The sequence below is a fragment of the Cervus canadensis genome, chromosome 20 (assembly GCF_019320065.1).
Source record: "Cervus canadensis isolate Bull #8, Minnesota chromosome 20, ASM1932006v1, whole genome shotgun sequence".
In the NCBI taxonomy this organism is placed as follows: Eukaryota; Metazoa; Chordata; class Mammalia; order Artiodactyla; family Cervidae; genus Cervus; species Cervus canadensis.
In genome coordinates, this window is record NC_057405.1 from 41,370,993 (window position 1) to 41,395,716 (window position 24,724).

General features: G+C 38.0%; 1 long non-coding RNA gene across 4 annotated transcripts in view; it reads left to right on the forward strand.

Moving 5' to 3' along the window:
• The window catches only part of LOC122422574, a 205,507-nt gene that overhangs the window by 51,888 nt on the left and 128,895 nt on the right, over positions 1-24,724 (forward strand). The window lies entirely within an intron of this gene.

A 24,724-nucleotide genomic window follows, 5' to 3' on the forward strand; every position in this document is an offset into this window, starting at 1 on the left:
AAGTAACAGTTAGAATAGGACATGGAACAGCAGACTGGTTCCAAATAGGCAAAGGAGTACATAAGGCTTTATATTGTCACCCTGCTTATTTAACTTTTATGCAGAGTACATCATGAGAAATGCTAGGCTGGAGGAAGCACAAACTGGAATCAAGATTTCCAGGAGAAATATCAATAACCTCAGATATGCAGATGACACCACCCTTATAGCAGAAAGTGAAGAAGAACTAAAAAACCTTTTGATAAAAGTGAAAGAGGAGAGTGAAAAAGTTGGCTTAAAGCTCAACATTCAGAGAACTAAGATCGTGGCATCCGGTCCTATGACTTCATGGCAAATAGATGGGGAAACAGTGGAAACAGTGAGAGACTTTATTTTGGGGGGCTTCAAAATCACTGCAGATGGTGACTTCAGCCATGAAATTAAAAGACGCTTACTCCTTGGAAGGAAAGTTATGACCAACCTAGATAGCATATGAAAAAGCAGAGACATTAGTTTGTCAACAAAGGTCCGTCTAGTCAAGCCTGTGGTTATTCCAGTGGTCATGTGTGGATGTGATTGTTGGACTATAAAGAAAGCTGTGCGTTGAAGAGTTGATGCTTTTGAACTGTGGTGTTGGAGAAGACTGTTGAGAGTCCCTTGGACTGCAAGGAGATCCAACATGTCCATCCTAAGTGAAAACAGCCCTGAATACTCATGGGAAGGACTGATGTTGAAGCTGAAATTCCAGTACTTTTGCCACCTGATGCGAAGAGCTGACTCATTTGAAAAGACCCTGATGCTGGGAGGGATTGGGGGCAGGAGGAGAAGGGGACGACAGAGGATGAGATGGTTGGATGGCATCACCAACTCAGTGGACATGGGTTTGGGTGGACTCCAGGAGTTGGTGATGGACAGAGAGGCCTGGCATGCTGCAGTCCATGGGGTCACAAAGAGTCGGACACGACTGAGCGACTGAGCTGAACTGAACCACACAATTGCACTCGCTTCACGTACTAGCAAGGTAATACTCAGAATCCTTAAAGCTAGACTTCAACAGTACATGAACTGAGAACTTCCAGGTGTGCAAGCTGTGTTTTAAAAAGTCAGAGGAACCAGAGGTCAAATTGCCAACATTGTTGTATCATGGAAAAAGCAAGAGAATTCCAGAAAAACATCTACCTCTGCTTCATTGATTATGCAAAAGCCTTTGACTCTGTTGATCACAACAAACTGTGGAAAATTCTTAAAGACATGGGAATGCCATACCACCTTACTTACTTCCTAAGAAACTTGTATGCAGGTTAGGAGACAACAGTTAGAACCAGACATGGAACAACATACTGGTTCAAAATTGGAAAAGGATTACATCAAGGTTGTATACTGTCACCCTTCTTATTTAACTTATATGCAGAGTACATCATATGAAATGCTGGGCTGGAAGAATCACAAGCTAGAATCAAGAGTGCCAGGAGAAATATCAACAACCTCAGATAATGCAGGTGATACCACTCAAATGGCAGAAAGTGAAGAGGAACTAAGGAACCTCCTGATGAATGTGAAGGAGACAGTGAAAAAGCTGGTTTATCACTCAGCTTTAAAAAAACTAAGATCTTGGCAGCTGGTTCCATCACTTCATGGCAAATAGATGAGGAAAAAAATGGAAATAGGGATGTACTTTGTTTTCTTTGGCTCAAAAATCACTGCAGATGGTGAGTGCAGCCATGAAATTAAAGACGCTTGCTCCTTGGATGGAAAGCTGTGAGAAACTGGACAGTGTGTTAAAAAGCAGAGACATCACTTTGCCAACAAAAGTCCATATAGTCAAAGCTATGGTTTTTCCAGTAGTCAGTTATGGATGTGAGAGTTGGACCATCAAGAAAGCTGAGCACTGAAGAACTGATGCTTTTGAATTATGGTGCTGGAGAAGACTCTTGAGAGTCCCTTGGGCTGCAAGGAGATTAAACCAGTCAATCCTAAAGCAAATCAACCCTGAATATTCATTGGAAGGACTGATGATGAAGCTGAAGCTCCAATACCTGGCCACCTGATGCAAAGAGCCAACTCATTGGAGAAGATCCTGATTCTGGGAAAGATTGAGGGAAGGAGGAGAAGGGGGCAACAGAGGATGAGATGGTTTAATACCATCACCACCTTAATGGACATGAATTTGAGCAAACTCCTGCAGATAGTGAAGGACATGGAAGCCTGGCATGCTGCAGTCCATGGGGTCGCAAACAGTCAGACATGACTTAATGACTGAACAACAGCAACATGTATTTCACATATAGTAATGTATATGTTTCCATGCTCTTCTCAGTTCATCCCACCCTTTCTTTCCTATACTGTATTCACAGATCTATTGTCTATATCTGTATCTTCATTGCTGCCCTGAAAATTGGTCCGTCAGTACCTGTTTGCCATTATTTTATTAAGGAGTTTGGATCTTTTTTTATGAATCATATTGATTTGTAATTTTCTTTCCTTGTGATATCTTTTTCTTCATGCTTAGGTTTCAGAGTGATTGCTGTCAGAGTACCACCAATCACTTTTGGTGGTCTTCCCTTGGCTCATGTTTTCTGAGGAGGAGTTTGTACTATTTATTTTTCAAACAGTTGATAAATTTCATTTGTGAAGTGGTCAAGCAGTCAAGCAACAGTGTAGTGGTTAATCAGGCCACAGGTATTACTACCACAAGTGTTAAGTTGACTTTTCACATATTTTCATAAATTAGTCATGTAAGAAAGACAACAAGCCCAAATGAATTCGGACAGTTTGTTACTTACACAGACAACAAAAGTAGGATCAGCAGAATCTAGTCTCAACTTCCCACAGCTCTCATGCCGCAGGATGGCACAGAAGCATAGTCCAGATGGCAGACGACATATGCACTGGGTCACTCTGTCGTGAAGAAGTGGTCTCTAAAATGTGAGCAAGCAACTTGATAAACTTCTGTAGAAGGGCTGGGAGGACAAGATGGAAAGTTCTGCACTCAGCTGAAACCAGGGAGATGGATGAAAATGGTGATAGCAGTCTTCCACAAGATAAGAATGAGAAATTACTTTGTGGCAACTCCTCAATGGATGTATCTCTCCTTGCTCCAGACTAAATCATAGGACATTCCACCAAGACTTGGGTTAGATTGCAGTCAAGCCTTGCCTATGAGACCTCTTACAAGTCTATAGGTAAGAGCCTTTCTTGTACAAAATCTTAGTACTGGGCTTTTCTTTGTGGGAATATTTTTAAGTACTAATTCAGTTTCTTTCCTTATTTTAGGCCTATTCATATTTTCTATATTTTCTTCAGTTATAAAATAATATTTATTCAGTTAGTTTCAGCAATTTATGTCTTTCTAGGAATTTGTTCTTTTTATCTAAGGTATCTAGTTTTGGTGTAGTCTTAGTTTATTATCTTTTTTATTTCTGTAAGATTGGTAGTAATGCCCCTCTTTCATTCCTGATACTGGTAATTAGTATCTTCTTTATTTTTTTCCCTCTAGTTCTCTGTAGCAACATGTTTTGTCAATTTTGTTAATCTTTTCAAAAGTTAGTTGCTCAGTCATGTCCAACTCTTTGTGACCCTGTGGACTGTAGCCCACTGGGCTCCTCTGTTCATGGAGTTCTCCAGGCAAGAAACTGGAGTGGGTTGCCATTTTCTTCTCCAGGGGATCTTCCTGACCCAAGGATTAAAACTGGGTCTCCTGCATTGCAGGCAGATTCTTTACCGCTTGAGCCACCAGGGAAGCCCAGTCTTTTCAAAGAACCAACTTTCTGTTTCATTGCATTTTTTCCACTTTTCAGTTTTGTGCTCCAGTGATTTTTTTTTTTTCCACAGTTGTCATTATTTCTTTCGTTTATTTTGTTTATCTGGTATTTTTAGGTGAAAACATATATTACTAATGTGAAATCTTTTTTCTTATTTGATAAGAGCACTAAATAAGCACTGTTTTAGCTGCATTCCATAGATTTTTGTTTTATTTTCATTGAATTTTGATTATCATCTAATGAGTGGGGTTTGATATTGGGTTTTATTTTCAGGGCAAGGCTAAATACATCCTAATGTATGTTTTTGTGTATAGAGTTTGGATTGATTGGGTCAAATGTTTTTGTGTGGCAAGGTTTTTGATACTCCCAACTCAATTTTTATCCTTTATACTGTTTTTCCATCAGAGCTAACAGACTGGAATGTTCTTAAGTGCCAAGAGCAGAATAGTGCAAAGTTTCTACAGAACTTTGGAAAGGATGATTAACTACTTGACAAGAAATTTTTCTCATTCCAAATAATTGGATTGAATGAACTGGCATTTTGGTGAGGCTGTCCTGAGAAGGCACTTTTCCATTTTCTCCTGCTGCCCCCACATCTAAAGAGCACAAGGTTATATATACAGCCATGTGGGATAGTACTGTGATTAATACTGAATTCTGAAGGCCCTGCTTTTGCTAGTGAAATTATATCATATAGGAGAATAATAGATGTGCATTAAAAGGAGTGTGGTTACATTTTTTCTTTTCAATTTTCTTAATTTTTTTTTAATCAGAAGCAGATTTGAGAATGGTGCTATAATATTTTAATGGTAAATAAAAGCCTCTGAGTGTTTGAAATCTGGCATAACACACTTCTGGAGGTGTTGAAGATACTACTCTTGTCTCAATGAAGAACAACCTAGACCATAATCCTGGCTTCAACTGTTGAAGCCACTTTGCTGTTACTAAGCAGGGAGAGAGAGAAATCAGGGAAGAAAGAAGATTCTGAACATTAAAAATTTTTTAAGTTGCACCATGGAAATAGATTTGGTTTGTTGAAGAATGACTTTCTCTTGACAGTAGAGGAGATTTATGGCAGCAAACTTTTTTTTTATTGCTGATGTTGGCTAGGAAGTGAGTTGGTGAATGAGGTCATATAGTGATCTTACAGTAAGATTAAAAAGAAAATAAACACTAGTGTCTGTTGAACCCTTAATATGAGCCAGGACCCCCTAAGTGGTTCTTTAACCAGGTCTCTTTGCTGATCTCCCTCAACACATGTGGGTTATACTTCTGTATCAGCGCTTTTCACTTTGAAACTCGTATTTCAGTTATTCTTATGTGTAGTGTTTCCAATATTACCTTTAAGGGTAAGGGCTGCAGCGTATTCACCTTTGGCCTCTTGCAGTGTCAAGAACCGTGCTTTGCACATAACAAATATTTTGTACATTCCTGTTAAATTGGATTGAAATGAACAAGAGATCACAAGCTTGAATGACACATTTCAGAAAGATATAAGCAGAAAACCATAAATAAATGGCAGGGCAGAATTGCCAAGCATTGCAGAGCAACTCAAAATGTGGTGTATTCAAACAAATGAACAAATAAACAGTGCCTTAAAATCTGTTTCAAGAATGAGGATAGCTTTAAAAGGATGACAGTTTTCTAGGTGAGAATATTCTCTCAGCTAAAGTTGTTTATGGTATCACCACATTGTATGGTATACATTGAACTTGTGAATGAAAATTCCTTAATTTCTAAAATAAGTCATGTTCTAGAAATTGGAGCTACCTGGACGATTAGTTGACTAGTATTTTTGATAAAAATTTCTATCTCTTAATCCAGGGAATGTATTACTATAGTAATTTTCCCACATGGACTTTATCATGTGACCTGTATTTGTGACCTAGAGTTTGGAGTCTTGTAAAACATAGAAGCAAGCATTTAGTGTTTTTATGTGTAATAATCAGATATTTTTTTCCCTCCCATGTTTTTTAACACAGACATTAGATTTATAAAAATTTAAAGAGAAATTTTGTTCAGCTGTTTTTTTATGTGCTAAAAGCGCATTTGATCTTTCTCTTTCTTTCCTTCCTTTTTCCCTCTCTCCCTTTCTCTTTTTCTTTCTTTCCTTCCTTCTTCCCCTGCTCCTTCTCTCCTACCCTCCCTCTTTCTCTCTCTCTCTCTTTCTTTCACAAGCAGAGCGTAAGTTAAGTTTTCCTGTGTGGTATAGACAGAAAGAGCAAAGACTCAAGGGAAGATGTGAGTTTGAACTTGAGTTACATGAATTTTGGCAAATCTTATGTCCCTTCAGCTCTAGAATTTCAGTTTTCTCACCTGTAAAATGAAAGGGGTTGAGCTAGAGACTCTTCTAGTTTAATTTTTTTTTAAATTTTTAAATAGGTGTTTAAACTTATAATATACTTCAATACACTGCAAATGATGGGTGATAAACTCTGTGAGGATATCATACATTTAGCCTAAAATATAAATGTGTTGGTCTAAAATGTAAATGTATAGAAGAGTTCTTTAAGTTTTAATTGTGAGCTTTTTAAGTCATTGATTTGCTTGCTTTGTGTTTAGTGTCTTCAACATTAGAAAGCGATAACATAAACTTAGAGGGAGGCAGACATGATTTTTATAAGGTTTCCTTGTTTCAGAAATTAAAAAAAAGATTATTTTTAGTATTTTCAGAGATAATTTAGTGTTCTGTGAAGAGTTGTGAAGGTGAAGAGCACTATGTAAACGCACAATTTTATTATTAATCTTTGACTGTCAACAATGCTCTTCCCAAGTCAAAATATATTTATTGCACTTCTGTTGTCCAGTTCCCTCTCTGAAAAATCATTATTTTTAACTAGCTAATAGCTTTCTATTGTTTAGGATAAAATTGTTTAGCTCAGTAACGTCTCAGCTAAGAAAACCGTGAAACAGCTATTTCCAAGTGGGGGATTTGACACTATCTTGGTCATTAATTCTTCCAAATATTTGGGTAAAGTTATTTCGTTGTTGATACAATAATACTACATGAAAAAATTAAGCAAAATAAAAAACAAGAAAAAAGCAAAATATCACTCCAAGTTTTTATAATCTCACAATAGCTGCCATTAGCTTTAGGTAAACATTATTTCAGACAACTCTCTGTACAATAGAGATATACACTCACTCACACACATACATGTAGGTAGGAAGAATTTTTTATAAAATAATATCATATAATAATGGTATTTTTGAAGTACCAAGATTAATTAAAGTATCATATAATGTAGTTTAGAAGTACCAAAATTAATTAAGGTTTTAACACAAAGAAAGATTAAATGAATGGATTAGTTTGAATAAATATTGTTTACCACAAGAGTTCATGAAGATCCCACTAATATTAAAAACAAGAGATTATAAAAGCATCAGTGATGTCAAAACCTCTGTTTAATTTTTGTATAGCATTATGTGACATCTTATGTGAAGCTAAGAGAGTCCTTAAATTGCATCCAGCCTCCTTATTTGATCTTCAGTGTTTGTATTATTTATATTATTTCTTTTACTTTATCAAATCTTCTAAATCATTCTTCTTATATAGCATAAGTATCACTGATGTTGAGTTTTATGTTTCCTGCATGTGGGGGGATTCAGTACTCACCAAATACCAGTGATCCTTTTAAACATTGTTTCCACTGAGATCTGTCTTTTGATTTATCTTTTGGTTGGTTGGGTTTTTCACTTTTCTGGAAAGGCTCAGAGGTGTTATATTCCAGGACTTCTTAAATGTTTCAGCTGGCCATTTTGGTTCTTTTCACTGTTTTAGGAGATTTTTATATTTTGTCTTTGGACATGTTTTCTGTGCCATTAGTTGAATGCCTTGCCTTTTATACTGATTGCCATGGCCTGGATCATCTTTTCCTTCCACGTGTATCACATTCTCTCTACTTAATTAAATTCTTAATCTAGTTCCTTTACATGCACTTGATAATCTCATGACTATGTGTATGTTTGTGGCTTGATGCTTATAATTTATCTATTGGTTTGAAAATGGTGTTTGGCCTCTCTGTTTCTCTGGCTCTGAATCTCTCTCTTTTTTTTTAAATTTCATTTGGTTGTTTATCTTAGCTTTGAGCTCTCATATTATTGAATTTTTATTCTTTTAAGTTCTTTGATAGCATGATGTATTAATACTTGTAGAGAATGAGCTTCTTTTTATTGGATTTGTTTATTTGTTTTTCTCAAAATAACATCTGGTTTTTCATGCCATGATCTCCCCTGACTTTTTTTTAACTTTTTGCATTGTGTGTGTATGTGTCTAGTAAATTTCATCTAGCTTATGCTAAATAGCAGCATCTCTGAACAGACCTCCTATTGGAACTGATTCAGAGGGAGGGTGTTTGCAAATTGTCTTTACTGTATTTGAGAACTGTTACTCCCAGGGAACTGAGTTTTAGAGTCATGTCATAGGAGTTCTAGCCACTTTTTCAGCACCTGCTGATAGGGATGGGCCAGAAAAGAGGTCTTGTTAAAGCCTGAGTCCAGTCTAGGTTGGATGACCTGACTTCTGTTTTCTGTTCTTAGATTTTGTCTTTGTTCTCTAGGCAGAGTTGTACTCTTATTCCTGTGTCAGTATAATTTGGGGTTTCAGATCATTTTCCCAGTTTGTAGTGAAGCCCTATAAACTAGTGAGCCCTGAAGTTTCTTCTGCATTTGTTCTGAGCCTGAGACCTAGACTCTAATATTTTGGGCATCTATTCTTGAGGATTTTACCACAACTTCTTCCTAGTTTCTTCTGTCTCTGTAGATTATGTGGTATTGATGAGATTTGTCAGAAGTCGACTTTTCTTTTTCTACCAATACAGCTTCTGAGCCCTGGTTAGGAGCCTCGCTCTTTTAGCTAGAATCCCATTTTTCTGCTTGGCCATCATTTTTTAATGCTCATGTAGTAAAGGGTTTCTTTCATTCTGTGGTTGTTGTTGTTCTGTCACTAAGTTGCATCTGACTCTTTGCAACCCCGTGGACTACAGCATGCCAAGCTTCCCTGTCCTTCACTGTCTCCCAGAGTTTGCTCAAACTCATGTCCATTAAGTTGGTGATGTCATCTAACCATCTTATCCTCTGTCACCCCCTTCTCCTTTTGCCCTCAATCTTTCCCAGCATTAGGGTCTTTTCCAATGAATCAGTTCTTCACATAAGGTGGCCAAAGTATTGGAGCTTCAGCTTTAACATCAGTCCTTCCGATAAATAGTCAGGGTTGATTTCCTTCAGGATTGACTGGTTTGATCTCTTTGCTGTCCAAGGGATTCTCAAGAGTCTTCTCCAGCTCCTCAGTTCAAAAGCAACAGTTCTTCGGTGCTCAGCCTTCTTTATGGTCAAACTCTCACATCTGTACATAACTGCTGGAAAAAAAACATAGCTTTGACTATATGGACCTTTGTTAGCAAAGTGATGTCTCTGCTTTCAAATAAGCTAAGTTTGTCATAGCTTTCCTTCCAAGGAGTAAGTGTCTTTTAATTTCATGGCTGCAGTCACCATCCACAGTGATTTTGGAGCCCAAGAAAAGAAAATCTGTCAGTTTCCCCATCTATTTGCCAAGAAGTGATGGGACCAGATGCCATGATCTTAGTTTTTTGAATGTTGAGTTTCAAACTAGCTTTTTCACTGTCCTCTTTCACCCTCATCAAGAGGCTCTTTAGTTCCTCTTCACTTTCTGCCATTAGAGTGGTATCATCTGCTTATCTGAGATTGTTGATATTTCTCCTGGCAATCTTGATTCCAGCTTTTCATTATCCAGCCTGGTATTTCACATGATGTCCTGTTTATATAAGTTAAATAAGCATGCTAACTGTTGAGTTTTGACCAGCATACAGGTTTCTCAGGAGACAGTAGTACTACTTTTGAATTTCAATGATTCCCCCACCCCCATTGTTGTTCAGTCTCTAAGTCCTGTCCAACTCTTTGCGACTCCCGTGGACTGCAGCACACCAGGCTCCCCTGTCCTTCACTATCTCCTGGAGTTTGTTGGAACTCATGTCCATTGAGTCAGTGATGCCATCCAACCGTCTTATCCTTTGTCACTCCCTTCTCCTCTTGACTTCAATCTTTCCCAGCATCAGAGTTTTCCAATGAGTCAGCTCTTCATCTTTATTTCATCAATTTTTGGCAAATGATTGGCTTGCGGTGTCTGACTTCATTCTTGCTCATACCTTAGAATCTCTGTCTTTTACACTTCAAGGATCAATTAGATTTCTGAACACTCTAATGAAAACAACTACATTTTTGCCTATTTCTAGATATAAAAGCTGACAGCAGACCTTTAAAGAAAGCTGACTACAAACATCCAAACCCATGGCTGATTCATATCAATGTATGGTAAAAACCACTACAATATTGTAAAGTAATTAGCCTCCAACTAAAATAAATAAATAAAATAAAACAAAGAACTGGCTATCCCCACTCCTCTTACCTGCCTCATTAGAGCTTTCATTTTCTGGGGTCTGTTGCTTCTTTATGTTTGATTTTAAAGACTAGTTTTCTCTTCTGGATATAATTACATCACATATAGATTAATATGTACTTTGGCTTTCTATAAACATCTACTTGATTAATTTGGTTAATATTTTAAACAGTATTAATAATGTAGGATTTTATTAGGCCATTCTTAAATATTTATATGCTGGTTGAACAAGAAAGTCTTTTCTATGGTCACTATCGAAGCCACTTTATTGAGTGCAGAAGTAAAACTGACATGTGATTTGCCATTTTTAGATTATGATCTTATTTCTGCTGTTACTGCCTATTTTGATATTTCAGAATAGGGATATTATTTTTGGTTTTAACTTTTAAAGTATCAGTTTAGGACAATGACAAAATATTCTTTTCTTAGCTGATATTTGGTTCCTCTTAACTCACAAGTTTGGGAGAGAATTTTTAGATTAAAACAAATTCTACCCTGTTTAAGAGTAGAAGGAGTGTTCCACAGTTATTGTTTAACTGGTGAGTTCTGGTTTGGGCTGAATCTATGCTTTCACTTTTGAGGATCTGTCACATATTCAGGTTGCAGAGAAAAACAATTCTAACTCAAATATGTGTTGTATTTTTGTTTGTTTACCTGAAATACCAAGAATTTCCAGAGTTTAGAGATACCCATACACTGATATATTTCAAAGGCAGCTGCAGGTTTGGGTTCAGTTGACTGTATTGGTAGAGAATATGAAATTTGTGACATGATATCATAAAATCCTTCAATACCATTGGGGAGGAGTGTGTGTGTATGATTCCTCCTTTTATGTGTGTTATAGATTTGAGAAGGCAAAAAGATGCGCTATGCACGGTGTTTTTATTTTCAAGACTTACATACTGCATAAAGAGTACGCAGCCCTCCTCTTTGCTTCTGCTGCCATAGAACCCGTGTAGAAGGAACCTGACAAGACAGACAGCCGCATTCCCGCCCAGGTCTACTTCCCGCGCGGCACACTCTCATTAGCCATGACCGTCTCTCCCTTCTGTTCTGGTGTCGCTGGTCTCTCACAGGTGTTTCTTCCATCTCTCTGTTTGCAACTAGCACTTACATACTCTGTGCCCACATTTCTAAATAACCCCTGTATTTGCTTGCATTATGTTTAAGAACCAATTTCTTCTTAAACCAATTACTGATGATTTTTTTCCCATCATCAGTGTTTTTACAGAGCAGTTGAATTCTTTCAAGTTCAGGTTTAAAAATGTTGAAAGTCCCTATTTACCTAGTTAACATACATTCTATATGATGTTGCATAGTCAGTATATATAATTATTGACTTTTTATTTCATTTTATGATATGTTTGAAAGGTTGAGCAAAGAAAAATATTTCTTTTTTCAGCTCTGTTAGGTCTGGATAAAACATGTCTAGATATTTATAGTTAGAAACCTTCCAGTGAAACCACCGTTTATTTTTTTTTTTAATCCTTTCACTACCTAGTATGATATTTAAACAGTGAAGTCATTCCCTGAGTGTTCTCTCTAATCTTTATGTTTTTGAGCACTCTTGTGTAACAAGACAGGAAAGAAAACAGAAGCAGTTTATTTTGTGAAAGAAAAAAATCATGAAAGATTTTAAGCAGCATTTATATTAATTTCTATTCCTGTTTTTAAAGTAAGCACGGTGTTAGCACAATTTTAAATATCCAAATGCAAACAAAGTCAGTTCTTTTCTTTATAAATCTATGGGAAATTCTTCCTAACACGGGATGGATACTATGACAACCTTATAATCTGGATTATACCTGAAAGATATTACTAATATTTGAATTTCCTATTTCACAGATATTAGCATGTAGGTACTACTAGTAATAAGAATCGTCACAGAATTTTGATATATTTTATGTCAAATTAAAGAAAATTTGCCACTCCTTGGGAGAAGAGATATAATGGGAAAGAAGTAATTAATCTTCTTGTGAAACTCTAAATGAGACTGGCTATTATTACAATTAAGCTAGAATAAATGGGCTTTCCAGGTGGTGTTAATGGTAAGGAACCCACTTGCCAATGCAGGAGTTATAACAGACACTGGTTTAATCCCTGGGTTGGACAGATTCCCTGAAGGAGGAAATGGCAACCCCCTGCAGTATTCTTGCCTGGAGAATCCAATCCCATGGACAGAGGAGGCTGGCGGGCCATAGGCCATAAAGTGGACGTGACTGAAGTGGCTTAGCATGCAACATGTAAATGAATCCAGGATGTTAGTTATGTCTTCCACATTCCAGGCTCTATTTTATCATTTTCTTGGGAGTAGAAATATATGTTATTGCCTATCGTATCTTATTACTAGTGATAGATAAAGGATAGATAGTCGTTGGTGCAGTGGCAGTGCATTTGGTAAAACATTCACAGTATAACTAGGATAGACTGGAATGTATACTGGTGAGAGGGATTTATTAATTGGCTCATTGTTTCAGGAATTTAGAAATATGAGAGGAATAGTAACTGTAATGACAGAGTTGGATGATGCTCTCAACAAAGATAAGGTGGAGAGTGGAGAGAAAATATTAAGCAATTTAAAGCTAAATATGAAAGGCCAGATTCCCTGGAGGAAGACCTGGCTACACCATGGCATTATATATGCTGATATGTGCCCAGTTCTTTCTCCAAAGGGACCTATGCACATTCAATCAGGTAACTATAAAATGTGGAAAAGGGAATGCCCAAACATTTTGGGAACTAGATACAGGGTCAAATAGAATTGTTTAATTCTGCCGACTACCCCCTGAACAACTGGTAAATTGTTCATCATATTTCTTCTGAGGAGGAATCACGGAGGTTAGCACCACCCTTAGAGACATAAAAACCCAGGATGGTGGTTTCCACTGTATTTCCATTTACCTTAGCTTACCAGTCTTGGACCTGCTAAAACCTGGTGGACCCTTGAGGATATTATCAGATTACCACAACCTCAACCAAGTAGTTGCCCCAGTTTTAGCTGCTGTGCTAGGCATGATATTGTTGCCAGAGTACATTTATACAAAGTTGGGCACGTTGTTTGTGGTGATTAATCTGGGGAATGCATTCCTTCCAGTCTTAACAGGAAAGAGGATCAGAGAGTTTACATCTACATAAAACAGATTGCAGAATACTTTTACCTTTCCCCCAAGATACAAACTCTCTTGCCCTCTGGCAAAATGTAAGCTCTGCTACTCTCTGCTAACTACACTCAGCCCCCTTAGTGCTTCTGCCCATCCATCTCAGTCTCTTTAATCTATTCTCAACCTCATAGCACCTTAACTTCTGCTCCTTTTTAACACTGTGACCTTCTGTATGATAGATAACTTCTTCAGGCTTCATTTCTACCTTAATAAATGGGAATAATAATTATGCCTCATAAATGAGATCAGTTTTGTGTTAAAGGCTAGGTAAAATGGATAAGAGGAGAAGGCAATGGCACCCCACTCCAATACTCTTGCCTGGAAAATCCCATGGGTGGAGGAGCCTGGTAGGCTGCACTCCATGGGGGTCACTAAGAGTTGGACACCACTGAGCAACTTCACTTTCCTTTTCACTTTCATGCATTGGAGAAGGAAATGGAAACCCACTCCAGTATTCTTGCCTGGAGAATCCCAGGGACGGGGGAGCCTGGTGGGCTGCCGTCTTTGGGGTTGCCCAGAGTTGGACATGACTGAAGTGACTTAGCAGCAGCAGCAGCAGTAACATGGATAAGACCTGGTGGCTCAAACTTTGTGATAATGTAATCAGGCTGTCTTAGCTTGGGCTGCTCTAACAAAATGCCACAAACTTGTCAACAACACAAATTTCATTTCTCAGAACTCTGGAGGCTAAAAGTCCTCGATCATGTGTGTGGGCATGGCTGGTTTCTGATGAGAGCCCACTTCTGGGTTGTAAACTCCTCACCTCATGCTCATTCTCACATGATGAAAAAGAAGAGCAAACTGGCTCTCTAGACTCTTCTTTTTAAATTTTTTTTTCCATTTATTTTTATTGGTTGGAGGCTAATTACTTTACAATATTGTAGTGGTTTTTGCCATACATTGACATGAGTCAGTCATGGGTTTACATGTATTCCCCATCCCAATCCCCCCTCCCACCTCCCTCCCCACCCCATCCCTCTGGGTCTTCCCAGTGCACCAGCCCTGAGCACTTGTCTCATGCATCCCACCTGGGCTGGTGATCTGTTTCACCCTTGATAATATATATATTTCGATGCTGTTCTCTCAAAACATCCCACCCTCGCCTTCTCCCACAGAGTCCAAAAGTCTGTTCTGTACATCTGTTAGACTCTTCTTTTAATGGGACCAATCCCATTTATGAGGGCTCTACCTTCATGATCTAATAATAATCTCCCAAAAGCTCACCTCCAAATACTATCACATGGGGTTTAGGGTTTCAACACATAAAGTTTGGGGGAACACAATCCGTTAGTTAATAGCAGGATCTAATGAGGAAAATAAAATGGAATGTGCTTTAAGTAGTGGCAAAGAGGAAATTACCATATGTGATGCTGGAGATGAGGACCAAACAAGGAGCGCTGAGGACCCAGAAATTGGCAGCAGCAGTGTTCATCCCCCACTAGGCTTGAAAGACAAGGGAATGAGATAGACGGGTGTTGTTAGAACTCAGACGTTAGGTTGGCTTGATGGAAACTGGAACCACAGTGGGCTTGTCTGGTCGGAGCTGAAGCCAAAGAGGAAATTCAGCCTTTCTCAAAAGAGCTGACAAAAGCAAAGGATGGAGAGATGAAGAGAGAATTACTAGAGTTGCTCTGTTTCCCCTACCCTCCAGTATCTTGCCTCTCAATGACCAGAAGTCAGTTGACATTGAGCCAGGGAAACACCACCTGCAGAGGCCAGCTCAGAGCACAGGAAAAATCTGAAGCCAACAGTGTTTTCATCTTTAGGAGATCACATGACCTAAGGCCACATTGTTGTGGGTAGGAGTGGGTGTGGGGTGTCCCATGGATGTACTGCTATTGCCACTATCAGCTTTTCTGGAATTAAATTAATTCTGATTTAGGCAGTGAGGAACTGGAAAAGGAAACTAATGGAACACTAAGCAGCAATAGGAGATGAATTTCAAATGCATTATGCTAAGTGAGAGATGCTAGACATAAAGAATATATATACCGAGTGATTCCTTTCATAGAAAATTCTAGAAAAGACAGTAGTGATGGAAAGCAAATCAGTGGTTTCGGGAGGCCAGGGTATGGAGGGAGAGGAGAAACTGCAAAGTGGAATGAGAGAAATATTTTAGGATAGTGAAAATGTTCTTTGTTGTAATTGTGGTGCTGGTTGCATAACTGCATATATTTCTAAAAGTTTATCTAATAGCACATGTAAAATTGATGAATTCCATTTTATGTAACTATCAGTAATGCTGACCAAGTCAAATCAAATATACACAAGTAATTTTAATACATATTTATTTTAAGGGGATGTTAATTGATTTCCCAAACATGTCTCCCAATTTATTATCATTTACTATTGTGTTCTGTTCTCACAAATCAGCATATAGATTGCTATCATGTGGGAGACTAATTTTCTACCTCATCCTTTGATTATGTTAAGAGAAGTAGAAATTCAGTTTTTCTAAAGTCACATTTAAAACTGTGGTTCTAACAGTTCATACTCATCTGAATGATTGAGAAGATTTTCCACTTTTCATCCAGCATTTAATCATGGAAGCCCAGTTAGAGTGTATGGTTCATATGAGGCACATGTTAGCATTTGACATCAGGTGCTTTAATGATTAATTTTCTACAACATCTAAACAAGGCATGTTAGAAGGGAAATGACTGTCAAGAACTCTGGATTCCACATGAAAGACTCGTTTCAGGAAATTATTTTCTGAATCAAACTCCATGACCTTCCTGGAGGGAAAACTTGAAGTACTCTTGCCTAAAATAGCAAAGTTGGACTTCTAAATTATGGAAAATGACAAACACATTGAAAATCTGGAAGAAACTTCTTGGGAGATTAAAACAAACATAACAAAGTACAGTGTATAGAAAAGAGCTGATTAAATTCAATATCATTATGAAAAAGATGGGTGGTACAATTTCAAAACCTAATAATATCATGGACTGACTGGAATGTTTGGAAACACTCCTTAGTGGAATTTTGGCAAGGCTGATGGAGGAGTTGATAACTTAATGTTGCACGGAACTTCCTTTCAGATACCAGTACTGTAGATAAGATCCATAATGTGGGATTAAAGAAACCCTGTAACCAGAGAAAAATCATTGTAGGTAGAGATTTGAACTCTTGATGTGAGAGAAACCCTTCAGTCAGAAGGAAAATCCTTGTCTCCTTGGAGCAAAGCCTGGAGACGCAGACTAGGGAGGGAAACTGCCTGAAATACTGAAGAGGGCATGGTTATTGTTTCCTGTATAATTGTCAGTAACACAACAAGAGCAACTTATCTCCTTTGACATATTGAAGGCACACAAAGACTGCTGGGGAGGAGGCCTGTTGACATCACTCAGACACTAATCTTGCCTCTAAAATAAATTAAAAGGAACTTTTATGTTTCCTAGAACTAGAGAATTTCTATGATGCTTATCGTACTTTAGCTGTCTGGAATTGTTCTTTCAGGAGTCTTCATGCTCCTCATAATTTATCTCAGTCATAATGAGCATAATTAGAAGTTTGTCTTTTTGTAATCTTTTAACAATATAAAATATATCATTTAATATTGCAATAAATATGATGGGTGAGATTTCTGCATTAATAGTGCTCAATAATTTATTTTAATTGCATTTCCAGCATTATGAAAATATTCTCCAATGTCACTGGGGAATCAGGAGAGTCAGGCCTTTGTCAATGGAATTTGTAGAACTTTGTTTATAACATTAGTGTGGTAATACAGTGGAGAGGTAAAATGTCATTTCTCAAGCTGTAATACTGAAACTTGATAGGCATGAAACTATCATTCTGAAACGTGTTTTTGGTTAATCAGACTGTAACTTAAGTGCTGCAGTAATAGAATTTTACATCAGTAAGTTATTCATCACTCACAGTAGATCTATTGATTAGGGAAAACATATAGAAAAATATTACTCACTGGATTCTTATTTCAAAACCTTTCTGTCATTGAATTGTGACTAAGTGCATTATGTTTTGTGTCTTTGTATTCTATACAGCTCTGTTTTCTTAGAACACATAGATATTGCAGATAAGACTGTCAGACTAAAAGATAGAGTGACTCTTGGGAGGTATTGGGGAGAAACTTGCGCTGGGAATCTGAACAGATGTTAGGAATATGCTTTAATCCCTCAAGGCTCTTCAGATGTCAATTGGCTTATGTTTCTGGACATTATCTGCCAGATCACATTGAGCTATCTCAATTTTATATTCCCATGGATTGATTTCATTAATGAAGAACATGCCAGAACCTGGGGTTATCTACAATGAAAGATGATTTCTTCAGCCTGGTGAGCTGAAAGATGACTGGATGAACACTTTGCGAATGGAAGAAATTAAAGCTCGGGGCTGGTGTGAAGAACTTTTAACAGCAAGCTGAAAAAACAACTGGACACACTTCAGAACTTGCTGGCAAGTGTTTACGATCAACTGGAACAATTTCAGGGCACATTAGGAAGAGGAGGAGGCCCTAACTGCCGCTGTGAGAAACTAGTGCACAGAGTTCTCATCTTACGAAATTAAATGCCAAACATTCCCCTATCTATAGAGAGAATGATGTTGGGTTGAGTGAATGCTTAAAGAGTAAAAAAAATATGCATTACAGAAATAACAAACAGGAGATATGGCTAGGAAGTAAGGATGTATTCTGATCTGGCTTGTGAATGCTATGTTCAAACCTCTTACTACTTTCTGAGCTAAAGGCAGTAAGAGTTTAAATCCATCTATGACGTTAGAATTTAATTTCCACATTATTACTCAGAAACTAAGTGGCTTGTGGAGGCTCAAAGTGGGAATCGATACTTATTTAAATAGATACCTAGACCATTTAATATGTTGTCTGATGTCTGAATTACAACAGTTTTAACCTGCAGCTATTTCCCAGGGTTTCTTAGTGTGTTAGTATTGGGACAGCTTTTATGTTGGAGCAGACAGCTTTGGTCAAATGATATTCTGCAGCCATATGTGTGTTAAAAGAGAATCCTATGGACACTCCAGGAACACTACAAAAATGAAGTTTTTGTATACTTTTCCATAAATTATTAAATGTCACTCTGATAAAAAACTATTATTCTCTTATTTCCATTAAGGGATCGAGGGTATTTCACTGAATCTTGAATAAGATTCTTTGGCATTCCCCTGGGGGGGTGGGGTGGGAAATTCATTTGGAGATAAGCTCTTGTTTTTGCTGTTTTCTATTTTATTTTCTCATGTAATCTAGAAATGATATGTATCTGCTGTGTACTCTATTAAGGCTAGTTTACTCATTTTTCTAGAGCTGACATTTTTGGCTAAATTGGATTTTGACACATTTTTATTCCAAAACATGGGAGAACAAAGCATGCTTTCCAAAAGGAAAATCTAGATTCCAATTCTGTTGAATAGTTTAGTTGATTTTTAATACATGGATTAAATTATGTTCATCCTATAGCTTGTGTCTGCTTGAAATAAAAAATAATGCCTCCAACATTTCAGATATGTTTTTCTCAGTTCAGTTCAGTCATTCAGTCGTGTGTGACTCTTTGCTGCCCCATGGACTGCAGCACGCCAGGCCTCCCTGTCCATCACCAACTCCTGGATTTACTCAAACTCATGTCCATTGAGTCGGTTATACCATCCAACCATCTCATCCTCTGTTGTCCCCTTGTCCTGCCTTCAATCTCTGCCAGCATCAGAGTCTTTTCCAGTGAGTCAGTTCTTCACATCAGGTGGCCAAAGGATTGGAGTTTCAGCTTCAGGGACCTTCCAATGACTATTCAGGACTGATTTCCTTTAGGATGGACTGGTTGGATCTCCTTGCTGTCCAAGGGACTCTCAAGAGTCTTCTCCAACACCACAGTTCAAAAAGCATCAATTCTTCAATGCTCAGCTTTCTTTATAGTCCAATTTTCACATCCCTACATGACTACTGGAAAAACCGTAGCTTTGACTAGATGGACCTTTGTTGGCAAAGTAATGTTTCTGCTTTTTAATATGCTGTCTAGGTTGGTCATGGCTTTACTTCCAAGGAGCAAGTGTCTTTTAGTTTTATGGTTGCAGTCACCATCTGCAGTGATTTTGAAGCCCCCCAAAATAAAGTCTCTCACTGTTTCCACTGTTTCCCCATCTATTTGCCATGAAGTGATGGGACCAGATGCCATGATCTTAGTTTTTTGAATGTTGAGATTTAAGTCAACTTTTTCACTCTCCTCTTTCACTCTCATCAAGAGTTTCTTTAGTTCTTCTTCACTTTTTGCCATAAGGGTGATGTCATCTATGTATCTGAGGTTACTGATATTTCTCCTGGAAATCTTGATTCCAGCTTGTGCTTCATCCAGTCTGGCATTTTGCATGATGTACTCTGCATATAAGTTAAATAAGCAGGGTAACAACATACAGCCTTGATGTATTCCTTTCCCAATTTGGAACCAGTCTGTTGTTCCAAGTCCAGTTTTAACTGTTACGTCTTGACCTTCATACAGATTTCTCAGGAGGCAGGTCAGGTAGTCTGGTATTCCCATCTCTTTAAGAATTTTCTACTTTGTTGTGATCCACACAGTCAAAGGCTTTGGCGTAGTCAATAAAGCAGAAGTAGGTGTTTTTTTTCTGGAACTCTCTTGCTTTTTTGATGATCCAACGAATGTTGAAAATTTGATCTCTGGTTCCTCTGCCTTTTCTAAATCCACCTTGAACATCTGGAAGTTCACAGTTCACGTACTATTGAAACCTGGCTTGGATAATTTTGAGCATTAATTTGCTGATGTGTGAGATGAGTGTAATTGTGTGGTAGTTTGAACATTCTTTGGCATGCCTTTCTTTGGGATTATGTATAAAGAATCAAAACAGCTTTCCTAAGTGTCAGATATTTTATAAAATAGTCTAAAAACTTAAATTATTATGCATTGGTTTATTGAACTGTGGGAAACTACCACAAGGCTTTCATTTATTTCCAATCACAGTCTGCAATCATGAGCTGTTGACTACCCTATCCTCTCATATAAGCCTACCTTAGGCAGATTATACATCCTTATGGTCACTCTCCATCATAAAAAAACACTGTCATCTTCTTAATTCTCATCTTTTTCTCTTGATAACTCATCTCTTGCAACTTTGTCCCAAAGACTTAAATTGGAGGAGAAATGTTGTCTGTTTTTTCACTCTTTCCTATTTCTTTTCTCTCTCTGTTTTCTCTCCTTTATTTTTTTAAAAAAGAAGATGGAGAGGGCTGGATGTCTAGAATGAAACTCAAATTGTTTGTCCTTTTGCCTTTTGATGCTCTTCTTGGTAAGAGAGTTTAATGCCAATTCTCCTTAGAGTGCATGTTTGAATTTTTGGGGGTGGTTTGTGTTTGGGAGTGGGATCTGCCCATTTCAAGTTTCCCTGATGTGAGGGGCCAAGTCCCATTTTATTTCTTCCTAATCACTTCTCAGAGTCTGTTCCTGAATGTTTACTGCAGCAGGCCTAGATTGCCGCCCTGGGCTTGGAATGTTCAACCAGACTCAAGACTAGTTATTTTCCCTGGGATTCAACTGACCTGCCTCCTTTTTGTTCCTCATGGTGGTAGTTCAGACTTTCCACAGCTGCCCCCTCTTCTGATTTCCCTTTCCCCCCACCCATTCTCCTTTCCTCTTATTCAATACAATAATGAAAAAATCAACAAGGCTACTTCATAATTTAGTGCCCAGCTAGGGCTGGATGACTCACAAGCTGGAATCAAGATTTCTAGGAGAAATACCAACAACCTTAGATATGCAGATGATACCACTTTAGTGGCAGAAACTTATGAGGAACTAAGGAGCTTCTTGATGAAAGTGGAAGAGGAGGGAGAAAAATGTGGCTTGAAACTCACCTTCACTTCATGAAATGAAGATCATGGCATCTGTCCCATCACTTCATGGCAAATAGATGGTGAAAAAGTGTAAACAGTGCCACATTTCATTTTCTTTGTCTCTGAAATCCCTGTAGATGGTGATTGTAGCCATGAAATTAAAAGACACTTTCTCCTTGGAAGAAAAGCTATGAAACCCAGACAGTGTATTAGAAAGCAGAGACATCACTTTGCTGACAAAGGTCCATATATTCAAAGCTATGGTTTTTCCAGTAGTCATGTACATATGTGAGAGTTGGACCATAAAAAAGTCTGAGTACCAAAGAATTGATGCTTTCAAATTGTGGTGCTGGAGAAGACTCTTGAGAGTCCTTTGGAAGCAAGGAGATCAATCAATCCTAAAGGAAATCCACTCTGAATATTCTTTGGTAGGACTGATGCTGAAGCTGCAATACTTTGGCCACCAGATGGGAAGAGTCGACTCATTGGAAGAGACCTGATGCTGGGAAAGATTGAGGGCAAGAGGAGAAGCAGGTGACAGAGGATGAGAGAGTTGGATGGTATTATCAGTTCAATGGACATGAGTTTGAGCAAACTCTGGGAGATAGTCCAGTTCATGGGGTTGCAAAGGGCGGGACATAAAATACCAGTTTTCTTTTTTCTTTTTTTGCAGGCACCTCTCCATGAATCCCCTCTTCCCAGGTTGGCATTGTGAAAGGCAGGAAAAAAATAGTCCAACTCTCACATCCATACAGCCACCACTTAATAATGTCTGGAAGATGAGTTCCATTGTTGGCAGTTCTCTTCAGATTGGTTAATATAAGATATCTTTTTGTATCTCAGGCTTGAATCTTGGGCACCAATTCCAGGACAAGAAAAAAATCCCATTCATCACATTGCTACGCTTACAGAAAAACAATTTTGTAGGATTCTTTATACATCAATCCATAAGGCATTATAAGTACTCCTGTCATTGGTTGTGCTTATGTTCACTTGTGATCTCATATTGTTCATGAAAAAATGATTGTAGACTTTTAAAGATTATCCAGGGATGTAATTTTTTTTTTTTAGCAGCTAATTTTTTTTCTCCATCAGTCCATGATCTTTACATTGACACTAATGGCTGTTAACCACATTCGCCATAAAATTCCTCCTAATTTCATGTTCTGAGCTCCCAGATATAATACTTTTCAAATTTTCTTTACTTAGTTCTCCTGTACACACTCTTTAACCAAAAATAGATATACCTTCTTCCTCGCTGTTATGGCTTACCATTCTAGACTGATCTCTGTAAACTTAAGTTGGTATAAAAGTGTGGCTCCAGTTTGATTCAAACACACATTATGTATATTGGCCAGGCTAATCTGACTAATTAATTTAAATGGAACTTTCACAGAGCTTTCACCAACTTTAGAACACTGTACTCATTCAGTGTTGACCTCAAAGACAAATCTGCAACACTTTCAAGGCTTCAGCAGTGCTGTCCTTCTGTCTCTTTCCACTTTTTTTTTCAGCCCTCTTTGCCTCTCAAGCTTTGCTGCAGGCATTTCTGTATCCTCCTGTCCTCAGTGTCTTGGGAATAGACGCCTGTTCCTGTCTCTGTGTTTTAGCAAAAACTTCCCCTCCTAATCAGAAAGCCTCCTAACTTCACTCACCTGCCCAAATAATGAGTTTTAAATATTATACTCTGTTGTGAAATATTTCTGGACAACTCTAGCTTATATGGTCTTGTTACTGCATCTTGTAGGTTGACCTCATTTTGACTTTTCGTTCAGTATGTTCCTGCTATGTTTGTTCCTCTTTGGATTTAAATATTTTGACTCATTAATATATTAATGCTTACTAAGGTTGCTGACCATATCTTAGATTTCTTTTTATGCCTTGAAAGAATTAGCATAATGTATGACAAATAGATAATATTTTTTTTTTTAGATAATATTTTTTAAAGTATAGTTTATTGTGCTCAGTTGCCCAGTCATGTCCAACTATTTGTGACCCCCAGGGACTGTAGCCCACCAATCTCCTCTGTCTTTGGGATTTTCTAGGCAAGAATACTGGAATGGGTTGCCATTTCCTTCTCCAGGGCATCTTCCTGATCCAGGGATCGAACTTGCATCTCCTATGTTTCCTGCATTGGCAGGAGCCTCAAGGAATATATAATATAGTGCAGCAGAAAGAGCTCTTGGCCAGCCCTCGGAATATCAGTGTGATCTTGGGAAATACTGCTTTCTGTCTTAAGCCTCATTTCTCTGGTCTGTAAGATAGGAAATTGATGTTCTTTCTGTCTACTCTGAAATATTATTGAAAGTGACAGTGAAAGTGAAGTGGCTCAGTCGTGTCCTACTCTTTGCGACCCCGTGGACTGTAGCCTACCAGGCTCCTCCGTCCATGGGATTCTCCAGGCAAGAATACTGGAGTGGGCTGCCATTTCCTTCTCCAGGGAATCTTACTGACCCAGGGATTGAACCCTGGGTCTCCCGCATTGGAGGCAGACGCTTTAACCTCTGAGCCTCCAGGGAAATATTATTAGGAATTGCAAATAGGATGTGAAGAGCTTTTAAATCTGAGAATAATGCTTTGCCTATTACTTTAAATACTTTTAGAAAAATCTGCCTAAACTTACTGTAAGTTCAATATAAAGAAAACACAAGAGTTGGATGGAAATGGAGATTTTTCATTTTCTACACTCAAAAGGACAAATTGCTTATGCCTTTCTAATAGAAAAATGTTCAGGTTTGGGGACATAAATTTATTTTATCAGTTTAGTAGATGAAGGTGTTGACACACATAGCAAAATTTTGGCAGAACTAGAAATATACAAATCTTAAGGGGGCAACAGAGGATGAGATGATTGGATGGCATCACTAACTCAATGGCCATGAGTTTGAGTAAACTCCTGGGAGGTGGTGAAGGACAGGGAAGCCTGGCATGCTGCAGTCCATGGGGTCACAAAGGGTCAGAGATGACTGACTGAACTGTGACTCTTGTGGGGGGTCTAAATATCTACTTAAGATTTCTATACTGTTGTAAAATGAACAAAGCAACTAGAAGTTTGAAAAGAATTAGTTTTGAAATATGGGGTTTTATACTTTGTTACATCTAAAATCTAATTTTTCTAAATTTAAAAATATGTCCTCTATAGTTTTGTTTAGCATGATTTGAAGATAAAGAGGGAGTTGATGATAATAGAATGCACAGTATTCCGCCTAATATTTCCTTATGGATTCTCATTTGCCTGCTATTATTGAAGGAAGTCCCAGGGTTTGCATTTAGGGAGATCAACTTCTAGTCTGTCTTTTGAGTTTATGACTTATGAAAGATGACTGAGACATTTGAAAAAAATTAAGTACACTTTCTTATTCTGTGACTAATAATTCACCTTAAAATGTTGGAGAGCAGTGCACACCTAGAACTGTAACTACATAGATTTAGGTCAAGTTGGCTTTTTATTTCCTTAACATTTTGGCTTATTCTGTTGAGGCTTCTGATGCAATTCTCAGCAGACAAACAGACAAATGCCAGCATATCCACACAGTATCACATCAGAATGGGAAGAATGTGCTTTGTTTCACAACCTCTCCATTGTGGTAAAGCA